We start from the raw sequence: 13,365 nt of genomic DNA, 5'->3' as shown, positions 1-13,365 counted from the left end.
GAACATTGTATGGAACCACAAAAGACCTTGAATAGCCAAAGCAATCTTGAGGAAGATGAACAAGGGTAGAGGCATCACAATCCCAGGCTTCAAGATATACTACAAAGCTATAGTAATCAAAACTGTATTGTACTGGCTCAGAAATAGACACATAAATCAATGGACCAGAATAGAGACCTCAGAAATAAACCTATGCTCTATTGTCAATTGATCTATGACAAAGGAAGCAAGAATATACAGTGGGAAACCTGGATAGCTATATGCCAAAGAATGAAACTGGACCACTTTCATACACTGTACACAAAAATAAACTCAAGAGTGGATTAAAGACCTACATGTAAGATCTGAAACTGTATGATTCCCAGAAGAAAGCATAGGCAGTAATTTCTTTGACGTGGGCCTTAGAAACATTTTTCTAGATATATCTCCTGAGGCAAGGGAAAGAAAAGCAAAAATAAAATATTGGGACTACACCAATATAAAAAGCTTTTGTATAGCTCAGGAGACCATCAACAAAATGACAAGACAACCTACTAAATGGGAGAAAATATTTGCACATGATGTATCTGATAAGTATCCAAAATATATAAAGAACATATATAACTCAGTACCATAAGCAATTAAAAAATGGGCAGAGGGCCTGAATCAGAATGATGTTTTGAATGCATAAAATATAATCACATAAGTTAACTGTATTGGAAGTTATTAAAACAATTTGTAATTTACATGCTTTATTAACACATTAATGACAATTTAGAGTTGAATCTAATTATCTTAGTTTTTAAGTAGTGATAAGTATAAACAATATTTTGAAAACTGCAACCACTGTAATAGGATAGTGAAACAATCTGTGATTTCTGTTGTATTGCTAGTCTTGAGTGTTACTAGTACAGTTATTTTGTCTTTTGCCTACATTAGTAATCGAAGGAAATGTTAAATTTGATAGAAGTTAGTGGAATAAGAGAAATGGTTGTTTTCTTACCCAAGTTTATGGACCCCTCACTTCTTTCTTTGGATGTTTTGAGGGTCTTTGACCTGACTTTCAGAACCTCTCAGAAGAATTTCTTTGGCCCAAATGGCAACATTATTGCCATGCAATCCTTGTCTTAAATATATAGTTAGGCTAAAGATTTTATTTCTTATTACTATAAATGAGGTGTTACTATAAACAGAATATGTTATCTTCGTGTTTAAGGCATTTTCTAGATTTTTTAAATTGAAAAATAATATACCCACGTGATTTAAAGATAAAAATCTGTATACCACACAATGATATACATGAAAAGTAAATGTCCTTCCTTCCCCACATCCGAGACACTCGAAAGACAGTTGTTAGTATCATATGCATGTGTATCGTAGAAAACTTCTAAACAAATGCTTTTTACTTTATAAAGTTGACAAATATTTCTGGTATTCATTTTGTAAGTAATATGTGACTTTAGAGTTAGTTTCTTAATCTAGAGTCATTCATAAAGTCAGGTAATTTTGCTTTTAAATTTAAAAATCTCTGAGGAATTGAGAATTGGCAAATGGTAGCTTTCGAATTGGAGTGTTTGGATATAAAACCTTAATCTTTTATTCCCATGTAGCAATTTGGCTGTCTGTAAGCCTTGCATTGTGCAAAGCACTTTTGTTTATTTTTCTATATATAAGATAAATATTTTAAAGTCAGATTAACTTAAATGAATTGTTAGTGTATTTTTTTTTAACCAATTATTTGTGACCTTAATTAGCAGGTTAGGTCAGCAAAGCAATAGGCTACCTTTTTGAAGAAAGCCATCTTATGTCAGATTATCATGTTGGTAAGCTGGATCTTTCACAGACTGCACTCTCAAATTTCCATTGCAGTTGTTTGTGTGTATTCATTCAGTAAGTGCTCCATGAATACATGGACTGTGTCTGCATTACATTTGTATCCATCATCTGGTGCAGTGAATAACATATGGTAGCTGCTTACTAAATATTTGCTGATGGAACAAGCAACACCTGTTACGTACTTTAGATTACAGAAAGGAATAGATGTGGTACCTGTCTTCAAGCAGTTTGTAGTCCCAAAGAAAAGAGTTGTACATGGATGGCTCCATGTAAGGTTTAATGTGTTATGTAAAAGGTAAAAATTATATTGTGGAGATTTGTGTCACAAGGGATGTGATTTGAAGAAGAGTATGTTTGAGTTCACGTAATAGCTGACTGAGTAGAATATACTAAATTGGGGTGTCTGACTCTTGGTTTCAGCTCAGGTCATAATCTCACTGTTGGTGGGATTGAGCCCTGCATTGGGTGCCATGCTCACAGCACGGAGCCTGTTTGGGATTCTCCCTGTCTCTCTCTCTCTCTCTCTTTCTCTTTCTCTCTCTCTCTCTTTTTAGTTTTTTTAATGTTTTATTTATTTTTGATACAGAGAGACAGAGCATGAGAGGGGAAGGGCAGAGAGAGAAGGAGACACAGGACCGGAAGCAGGCTCCAGGCTCTGAGCTAGCTGTCAGCACAGAGCCTGATGGGGGCTCAAACCCACGAGCGTGAGATCTGACCTGAGCCGAAGTCAGAGGCTTAACCGACTGAGCCACCCAGGCACCCCTCTCTCTGTCTCTTAAAAATAAATAATAAATAAACTTAAAAAAGACTACTGAATTATTTTTTACAAATGAGTTTTGAAGTTATTTCATATGCCATGATGTCATGAGTCATTTTTTGCTGTTTGTTTGTTTCCCGGTTCGTGTCATTGCTTTTCATATTGAGAAGTGTGTGATGCCCTGGAGAGTTGTTAGAGGGTTGAAAGAATTTTTGTGGTCTAGTGTAGAGTCACTTTTTTGGATAGGCAGACTGTGTTAAGAGCAGTTCCTGTTGTTGTTTTTAAGAGCAGTTCCTGTTTAAAGAGCTGTGGGAAAAGAAACTTTGTGATATGGAGGATGACCTGAAGAACTAGTGCTGCCTTATTTATTGTGCAAGTAATGTGCACATTTTATTTATTCTGGTTTTAAGCATAGAGGGCACTTTCCATGAAGAAAGCACCTAGAAGATTTTCTATGTATTATAGGTGCTTTGGACAGTAGTAGTTCGCCTTCAGCTTTAGCTCAGATCCCAGCTCGGCCATCTTATTCATCAGGGCTTTCAGAATACCTTCAAAAGAAATACAGAAGGTTTAGGTCAGTGATTCTTCAACTTCGTCATGCGTCAGAATCACCTGGAGGTCTTGTTAAAACACTGATTGCTGAGCTTCATCATGACGTTGCAGTTTTTAGTGGATCTGGAACAGGGCCTAGGACTTTGTATTTTTTAACATGTTCTTGATGCTGCCTGTCCAGTGACCGCACTTTGAGAGCTATCACTGTAGGAGGAAGAATAGCAGTTCTTATCTTGACCACATGGCAGAGTAATCTGGGATGCTTTTGTAAAGTACCTGCGTTTACCTTAGACTTCCCAACCAAATCATAATTTGTGGGTGATTCTGATTCTAGGTAGAAAAAAGGGGTTAGTATGTGTGCCCATGTCCCCTGCCCGTCTGCCTTGCCAGTTTACCATTCCTATCAGGAGTATTTCTCTTTGCTCTTACTCACTGGCTTTTAAACTTTTTTGATTAACTCTGGGTATGTGTAACTGAAATAAAGTGTGTCTTAACATACATTATACACACAAATATACTGTTGAGATTTGTTGTTGCTTTGTTTTTTTGTTTTTGCTTTTGTTTTTTTGCAGTAGTTATGTTCTGTCAAGTTGCCACAAGCAGTGGATTAGTGAATACTGAACCATTGGTCCTATAGGATATACAGGGCTGGGTTCCTGTGAACCTCTGGTCACAGCATTTTCATCAACTAAATCAATGCAAAATCTTGTTTTATGTATGCCTCTGTTTGGAAAATACTTTATTTAACACATACTATTGATTCTTGGCATTGAACTCAGAGCCAGCAGCACTGTAAGTCATGCCTGAATGGAGCTTGTCTAACACATTTTATCTGTAAGGTACATCACAGCCACCTTGTGCTTAGGTACATTATAACACTTAAGCACTGCATTTGGGGAGCCCATAAACAATGAAATCATCACAAAACCATAAAAATGCAAAAAAAGTGACACTAAATAGAGCATTAGAATTACACTTGTTTATAGGATAAGACATGAAAGAAGAGTGTCACCTCCTTTGACGTTACCTGGGAACATATGATCGAGGTGGTTTCAATGCTGCTTTGTACATTCTTTGAATGACTGAAAGTACTGCACATGTTGATTTTGGTGATCACACATTTGTGTGAGGTGAATCTGCAAACAGAATTTGTGAGTATTGAGGATTGGCTATACATAGATGTTTTTCCCCCTTTCGTTCCTATTTTATTAAATGAGCTACTTACTGATTTTATGATTGACTAGAGATTCAATCCATAGTTTGAAAAATCACTGTTCTAATTCAGCAACACGTTATATATTATTTACTAGTTATGCATTGTTAAGTAGTTAAGTGATGTTAAGCTACATGGGTGGGGGTGTGTGTGTGTGTGTGTGTGTGTGTGTGTGTGTGTTTCCTTCATTTAGAGTATATCGTATTAATCTTGATAATGGGGTGCTGTGGTTTTGGAGGGTACATCATCAGGTTTGTATTTGTAAAAGATCATTGTTGATGGATGGCTTGTGGAGGGCAGTGCGTGGGTGGCAGTGATGGTGGTGGTGGCAGACCAGAGACTAAGCTAGTTATAAGGCCAGTGCGCTGGAAATGTGATTTCTACCTATGTATTTTCAGTAGATTTGTGACACGGTAAAGACAGTTGGGATGCCTTGTGGATTAAGGGATTTCAATTAAGTCTTAATTTTATATCAGGGATTCTTAATTGAAGTCTCTGGTATCTAGATAGACTTAATGGGGTGTATGATCTTAATGATTTTTAAAAATTATCTTGGGGTGCCTTGGTGGCTCAGTTAAGCATCCGACTTCGGCTCAGGTCATGATCTCATGGCTTGTGGGTTTGAGCTCCGAGTCGGGCTCTGTGCTGACAGCTCAGAGCCTGGAGCCTGCTTCAAATTCTGTCTCCCACCTTCTCTGCCTCTCCCCAGCTCATGTTCTTTCTCTCTCTCTCTCTCTCTCTCTCGCTCTTTCTCAAAAATAAAGAAACATTAAACTATTTTATTTTATTTTATTTTATTTTGGTGAGCGGGGGAGAGGGGCAGAGAGGGAGAATGAGAATCCCAAGCAGGCCTCCTACACAGGGCTCAATTCCATGACTCTGGGCTCATGACCTGAGCTGAAATCAAGAGTTGGATGTTCAACCGATTGAGCCACCAAGGCACCCCTTGCTGATTTTTTTTTTTGACCACAGTTTTATGTCTCCTGATTACTCCCCTCATCATCAGGTCTTAATGAAGAAAATGACCTAAAGAAGATTAAGAATTACAGTTTAGTAGATAGTACAGATTGCTTTCTTCGTTGTTATTCCTTATTGTGTATGAGTCACAAAGTTCTAAACTTTCTGAGAATTCTAAGAAGGCATTTAAAAAGCTTTGGACTGGGACGCCTGGGTGGCTCAGTCACTTAAACTTCTAACTTTGGCTCAGGTCATCATCTCATGGTTCCTGGGCTTGAGCCCCGTGTTAGGCTCTGTGCTGACAGCTCAGAGCCTGGAGCCTGCTTTGGATTCTGTGTATCCCTCTCTCTCTCTCTGCCCCTTTCCTGCTCATGCTCTGTCTCTCTGTCTCTCTCAAAAATAAATATTAAAAAAATTTTTTAAAAGCTTTAGACTGAGTTTATATTGTGAAATGTGGAATTTTTACGTGGAAGCACATCACTGAAGAATGTAAATGTGCTGAATGTAAGGAAGATCCTTTGAATTGTACTGTACAAAGTAAAATTTAGGTAATTGTTTGCCTGTCTTGTAGTGGATTTGTGTTTGGAAACAGTGGTGTAATTAAGATTTGCCTAATATGTTCTTTGTTGTTAGGGCATAACACAGCACAGGAGGATACTCATTCTGTAGAGCGGTAGCGCAGTGCACGGTGATCACTGGAAATGTGCTCAGCCACCCGAGCATATCTCTGTCTTGAGGGAGCAAGTGGCTCTGTAAATTGGAAAAGCAAAACCTCAAAACATCCAACTTGTTTTATCTGTTTTTGAAAATACCTCGCCTTTGTAGCAGTATCATATATGCTTATTTACAAAAACCTTCAGAATATATCAAAAAGTATAAAGAAGAAAATACAATCCTACCATTCTGAGATACCTACATTTGACCTTTGTGTGGATGTACTTCCTTCCATACTTTTTTCCCTTCGTATTTTTGTATTTATAGTACATAAGTATAGGGGTGTATGTGTGTGTGTGTGTGTGTGTGTGTGTGTGTGTGTGTTTGTGAGAGAGATTTGCTTTTTAACCTCTTCCTTCCAGATTGAGAAATCTATGGCCCAGCCTGAGTCATCCTGTCAATTACGGGATTAACCCTAGTCACTGTGGCCTGAGAAGTGGATGGTATAAGAGAATGGCAGTTTGCATTTTGCTCATTGGTGTAAAGGGAGTTTTGGGAGGAAGGAATAGTGATTCACCAAAACAAGGGATTAAGGCATAATAAATACAATTGTTAAGAAAATTCCTGTGGGATAGGCATTGTTTCTGATTTGTTAATACTGTAACTAGATGATGTTCTATTTTACATGTAATCAGTTTCCTCTTGATGGATACTGGTTGTTATATAGCCAAAATTTTCATTTCTTAATGAAAGAATGCTTCTGGTCTTTGAGTTAAAATGAAGGTGTTTTGCTTCCTCTCTCAGGTTATTTACCTCAAGATTTCCTCTAGAACTTGTATGATTTGTTTTAGTACACATGGCTCTGTCGGTCCTTTTTTTCCCATCTATGGATGTTCCGTTGTCCAAAAACCATTAAAAAAATATTTTCTTCCTGGTTTGAGATGCCACTTTCATCATCTTTGAAATTTCTTTTCATTTGTGTTTATTTTTAAATTTTTCATTTGTTTTATTGTGTAGAAGATTTACTTAAATTTTTTTTGAAGATAGTGTTGTAATATCAATCATTTCATTGTTTTATTTTTATGTTTTTGTCATTAAAAAATATATATGGTGAGGCTAGTTACTTCTCCCATCCTTACTGCTTTCTTTTTCAGAGTTTTCCTTACCAGTATTGCTTGTTTATTTTTCCATATGATCTTTATAATTTTGTCTAGCTCCAGAAAGAAAATGTTGGTGTTTTATTGGCATTTACTGTACATTTATAAATCAGCTTATAGATAATTGACATCTTTATGATGTTGACTTTTTACCCAAGAACATGATTTGTCTCTTCATTTGTTGAAGTCTAGTTATATTTATTTTTCAGGAGCATTCTTTGTTTTTTTTTTAATGTTTTTTTAAAAATTTTATATTTGATAGAGACAGTGTGAGCAAGGGAGGGTCAGAGAGAGAGAGAGGGAGATACAGAATCTGAAGCCAGCTCCAGGCTCTGAGCTAGCTGTCAGCACAGAGCCCCGCGCGGGGCTCGGCTCGAACCCACGAACTGTGAGATCATGACCTAAGCTGAAGCCGGATGCCTAACCAACTGAGCCACCCAGGCGCCCCTATTTGTTTTGTTTTTGATTAAGCTTGTTTCCAGGAATTTTATCTATTTGGTTGCTATTGTAAATGTTATCTTCTTTCCATTATACTTTATACTTGTTTGTATTTTTAAAAACTATTAATTTTTATATGTTAATTTTAGATCTTGTGACTTTAAGTTATGTGATTGTACTTACTTTTGCATGGGTTCTCTTGAGTTATTGAGATATAAATACCATGTAACTTATTTACAGAGATCCTTTACTTCTGTTTTTCTAAATAGTGTGCTTCTCATTGCCTTCCGTCAAGGCAATGGGAATTTTTGTTTCTTACTTCAGTGTGACTGCTGGTAGTGTTTCTCCATTAAATAAGATGTAGATTGTTCTAGACTGATTAATAGACGTAGCAAACAAAACGTATTTATTGGGGCACCTGGGTGTCTCAGTTAAGTGGCCAACTTTGGCAGGTCATGATCTCATCGTTCATGAGTTTATGCCCTGAGTCAGGCTCTTTGCTGACAGTTCAGAGCCTGGAGTCCGCTTCAGATTCTGTGTTTCCCCTTCTCTCACTGCCACTCCCCCGCTCGCTCTCTTTCTGCCCCTCTTCCCCCTCTCAAAGATTAACAAACCTTTAAAAAAATAGGTACTTACAATAGAATATTATAAATATGTATGTAATCCATAAAAATGTATGTAAAACCTCCCATGTTTCTACCATAAATGAGTCTTGAATATTTTCAAATGCCTTTTTGGAATTTGTGGAGATTTCCCCTTCAGATCTGTTCATTATTGATGAATTATAATATTGAACCATCCCCAGCATTTGTGGAATGAACCCCATTTGGTAATGAGATACTGTTATTTTTAAAAATATTTTTAGTCTTACTACATTCTTTTCTGTAAAAGGACTTACAGAGATTTGGCTTCTTATTGGCCCAAGATGGCCACTCAATAGCTTCTAAATTTATATCTATTTAAACCAGAAATCTCTGGCTGAGAGTAGTGATTCACTCTCATTTCTAACTTCCCAGGAAATGGAATATGATTGGCCTAATTCAGGTATCTAGCCTGATTCAGCTGACTGTGTGTAGGGTAAGGGGAGATGATTTACCAACTTGGTGGATAGGCATCCCACTCCTGGGGAGACCATGGTAGTTGAGAGAGTGGACATTGGTGGGAGTGAGACTGACTCCTCAAAAGGTGTCTGACTATAATTTTGTATTTTACAATACCCTGTTTATATAGTTAAATAGTTAGCAAAATTCCAGGTTCTACTGAAACAGACTAAGGTTTCTTTTTTAAATTGTAGTCTATTACTAGAGCACCACTGGCTTTCTTATCAACTCTGTAGTACATGTTTTCAGTGGTTACTTGGAGTTAAGAAAGATCCTAAAGGGCCCTCCCTCTGAGTCACCTTACACTACTACTGTCTACTCCACTGCAAGGGGGAAGCTCTTAATCTTACCATATGTGTAAAGGCGTATATATCCAATTCTGACATTTATTCCGGTGTGGAGTCCACCCCCACCCCCAAGCAATTCTCTGACATCAGCTGAGTGTCCTGCAATTCAACTCAATTCTAACACTATCTGGAGATAGCAGTAGATCCCACAGGTTAAGGGCTCAGTTCTACAAGACTGCTCCCCTCCTCCACCTTCAGATGCCAATCCCAAATCCAGGTAGTCACCTGTGCGTCTGACTGACTGGTTATAGATAGGAGTATCCAACTACCCCCTCCTTAGGTTCATTTAATTTTCAGCGCTTAGGGCAACGTATGGGGCAAAGGGCATGGTGTGTCCATACCCTTTTGGAATTTGCCACTCTTCCAACCACCTCCATGTATCCATCAGCCTGTAAACTCTCTGAACCCAATCCTTTGGTGTTTTTTGTTTTTTTTTTTTTTTTATGGAGGCTTCATTACATAGGCATAATTGATTAAATCATTAACTATTGGTGATTTATCTACAATCTGTAGCCCATCTCCTCTCCCCAGAGATTAGGTTTGGGACTGAAAGTTCCTACTCTCTAATCACATGATTGGTTCTCCTGGCAACCAGCCACCATCCTTAGATGCTTTCCAATAGTCACCTTATAACATAAACCTATATGTACTTGAAAGAGATTTGTTAGGAATATCAAGTATCACTTAGGAAATTCCAAGAGTTTAGGAATTCTGTGCCAGGAATGGGGACAAAGACCGAATGTGTATTTCTTGTTATCACAGTATTACATAGCTTTTCAAAAGTTAGAATTTATATGTTTATATATAGTGAGTTTTCTGTTTGAAAGATGTCTTTCTCACATAGATTTGTGGAGGTATACTGATGAATGAACAGCACATACTTAACATGTATAATTTGTTGACTTTTATATATACCTGTAAAACATATTTACCACCTCTAGAAGTTGTTTTCTCATGCTCCTTTATAAGCCCCCTCTCCTCCTTTTTCAGGCAAACACTGATCTGCTGTCACTCTGGATTAGTGGTTTGCATTTTCTAGATGTTTATATAAATGGGGTCAATGACCATATATTCTTTTTTGATCTGGTTTCTTTCAGTCAGCCTAATTGTTTGAGAGTCATACATATTGTAGCAGGTATCAATAATTAATTCCTTTTCATTGCTGAGAATAGTCTTTTATGGATATACCACAGCTTGTCTACTCACCAGTTAATTGGTTTTTGGTTATTACAAATAAAGTTGCTGTGAACATTTGTGGACATCTGTTTTCATTTGTTTTGGGTAAATACCTGGGGATTAAAGGGCTTGATTATATAGTGGGTATATTAAAACTATTTAATTTTTTGAAAAGCTGTTTAACTGTTTTCCAGAGTGGTTATACTGTAAAGATACCTTTTGTGAGATGCATAGTTTAGAACCTTGCTGTACAGAGTTTGATCTGTGGATATGGCATTACTTGGGAGTTTTGTTAAAAATTACTGAATTTGAAGTCTCATTCTACACGTATTGAATCAAAAATGTGCATTTTAAAAAGATCGCTTGGTGGTTCATATGCACATTAGAATTTGAGAAGCTTGAGTTTAGAGCAGTAGTTCTCAGCCTTTTTTTTCTGTAGCATCTGAGGGTTTTGATGTGTTTCTATGAAATTCTCAAATGGGTCCTGGAGATGCAGGTTGGTTTTTTAACGACTAACATAATAATGATAAATGCAGAGTATTCTGCCCCACCCCCCATGATTGCTTCCTTCATAGTGGCAATATAGGGTTTTTGTCTGTTGCCCATTTCAAATATGGTGGTTTCTGGAAGAAATGCTTTCCAAGCATTTTTCCAAGAATAGAGCGCTATAGCCTGCACAGTTTTTTGTGGGTGAGAGATACTTTCTTTTTGTGTAATTTCTCGGGTGAATGAATCCATTTGCTAGCTTTTTTTTTTTTTTTCTAATGTTCTTGTTTTTCCTTTGCATAACCAGTGATCTAATTCTTGGTTGTTTTTACATATAGGTATCTTGAAATTTTCTGTAAGAGCTCTCTCTCTACTCATAGTATTCAAGAAATGCAAAATAATACTGGAAACGACTTTGTTAATCAGTAGATGAATTTGCGGAACATCAAATAATGCTTTTTAAAGCCATGTGTCAATGATTTATTTTTCCTTAGTTTGGATTTTCTATACTTGTTTCTGTTGTTGCTTGTGGGTATTTAAGAGCAAGCCAGCCATTGATGTTATTATTACCTTCCTAAATTAGTGTTGATGTTGAAGGTCATGGTCTTAAGTCAGCATCAGGAAATTCTCAATTTAAACCAAGGTTTGGAAACCCCAACAATTAGATAACAGAAATTGAGCATTTTTTACTTTATCAGGTGGAACCAGTTGCTTTCTGTAACTTCTAAATTGATTTGTTTTCCAAAAGTGGATTTGTAAGTCAGGTTCTAGAATTATAACATGTCTGATAAAATATATCTGTACAGTAAGATTGCTTTCACTTTTACATTTCTGTTTAAGGTATCAGTTACTCTAGCCATTAAAGTCCTCTCACCCCCTTTTCTTCATATCCCCACAGGCAGTTAGGATAGAGAAGCTGTGGGTGATTCAGTTCTTATTCATTTAAAATTTAACACAGCTGTTTTTCAGAAAGAAAAATCTTTACCCTGTTATTAAATTCTAAAAGGAATTTATTGCAAATGGCACTTATCTGTTTAGTTGATAAATGTCTTTAAATGCAGTTTTCTAGGAAAAAAACCCCAGAAACCTTAGTAATGTGGCTGTTTATTGATTTTTAGCCAAAACTGATATATTTCTTTGGGAGGCAAAATTAATGAAATACATATAACTTTACTTACAAAAGCAGTATTTAGACTATTAGAGGAATGGATAGATAGCATGTTGAGAGCAGATATCCCTGTCTTCCTAATTTTAGGGGAGAAGCATTCAGTATTTCACTGAAGTATGATGTTGCGGGTTTTGTTTTTAGTAGATCTCCTTTATCAGATTGAAGAAATTTCCTTATATTTTAGTTTCTGCAAATTTTTAGAAAGGATGTTGGGTTTTGTAAATGCTTTTTCTGTGTATAGAAATGATCATGGCTTTAAAACATTAACATGGTGAATTACATTGATTTTGAAATCAATGTTGCATTCCTGGGATAAACCCCATTTGGTTATGTTTTCTCCTTGTAACATGTTGGATTCTGTTTGCTAAATTTTTGTTTAGGATGATTGCATCTAAGTTCACAAGTGATATTCATCTGTAGTTGTCTTCAATGTCTTTTTTTGGTTTGGGTATCCAAGTAATACTGGCTACATAGAATGAGTTGGGAAGTATTCCACTTCTGTATGATAGAAAAATTTGTGTAGAGTTGCTATTTCTTCCTCAAATATTTTGTAGAATTTGCCAGTGAGGCCATCTGTCCCTGGAATTTTCTTTGTTTGAAGGATTTTTAACTATAGCTCAGTTTCTGTAATAGAGGGCCATTCAAATTATTTGTTTCTTCTTGAGCGACCTTTGGCAAAAGTTTGTTTCTTTCAAGGAAATTGTCCTTTTCACTTATCGACAATTTTATTGGCATGGAGTTCATAATACACTCTAGGGTGATGTTTCCTCTCAGTTCATGATGTTGGTAATTTGTGTCTTCCCACTTTACCCTCATCAGTCTGTCTAGAAACTTACAATTTTACTGATTTTATTAAAGAATCAGCTTTTGGTCTCATTGGTTTTTATCTGTTGATTTTGTTTTGTTTTATTGATTTCCGCTTTGATCATTTCCTTTCTTCTGCTTACTTGAATCGCATACGTTCTTTTTCTAGTTTCATAGGGTAGAAGCTAATGTTATTGACTTAAGACCTTTTAATGTAAGTATTGAGTGCAATAAATTTATTTTAGCAACTTTTTGTTTAAATTTTTATTCACTTTAAGATACTTTGTAATTTCCCTTTTGATTTCTTTGACCTTGGGGTTATTTAGAAATGTTTTACTTAGTTTCCAAATATTTAATGGTTTCACAGACATTTTTCTGTTACGAATTTCTAACTTCATTCCATGGTGGTCTGAAGACCTGTGGTTTGAATTCTTGCAAACTTTCTTGAAATTGGTAATACGCTTTTCAGAATATGTTCTGTCTTGGTAAATGGTCCCTGTGAACATGAAAAGAAGGCATATGCTACTTTTGGATGGAGCATTCTGTAAAAGATCAAGTTAGGGACGCCTGGGTGGCTCAGTTGGTTAAGCATCCAGTTTTGGCTCAGGTCATGATCTCACAGTTTGTGGGTTTGAGCCCCGCATCAGGCTCTGTGCTGACGGCTTTAGAGTGTGGAGCCTGATTCAGATTCTGTGTCGCCCTCTCTCTTTGCCTCTCTCTCGGTCACGTTCTGTCTCAGAA

At 36.6% G+C, this 13,365-nt stretch overlaps 1 protein-coding gene and 1 long non-coding RNA gene across 6 annotated transcripts in view; one reads left to right on the top strand and one right to left on the bottom strand.

Moving 5' to 3' along the window:
* The window catches only part of EPC2 (enhancer of polycomb homolog 2), a 121,878-nt gene that overhangs the window by 21,391 nt on the left and 87,122 nt on the right, over positions 1–13,365 (top strand). The window lies entirely within an intron of this gene.
* The window catches only part of LOC115287836, a 56,585-nt gene continuing 46,198 nt past the window's right edge, over positions 2,979–13,365 (bottom strand). For both annotated transcript variants that reach the window (XR_003906679.1, XR_003906680.1), the window contains exons 4-5: positions 4,152–4,260; positions 2,979–3,120 (exon numbers count right to left, since the gene is read on the bottom strand). This is a non-coding gene — a long non-coding RNA (uncharacterized LOC115287836). The remainder of the gene's footprint in view (positions 3,121–4,151; positions 4,261–13,365) is intronic.

The sequence above is a fragment of the Suricata suricatta genome, chromosome 3, assembly GCF_006229205.1.
Source record: "Suricata suricatta isolate VVHF042 chromosome 3, meerkat_22Aug2017_6uvM2_HiC, whole genome shotgun sequence".
Classification (NCBI taxonomy): Eukaryota; Metazoa; Chordata; class Mammalia; order Carnivora; family Herpestidae; genus Suricata; species Suricata suricatta.
The sequence above is the reverse complement of the archived record's forward strand: the minus strand, read 5'-3'. Positions and strand labels throughout refer to the sequence as shown.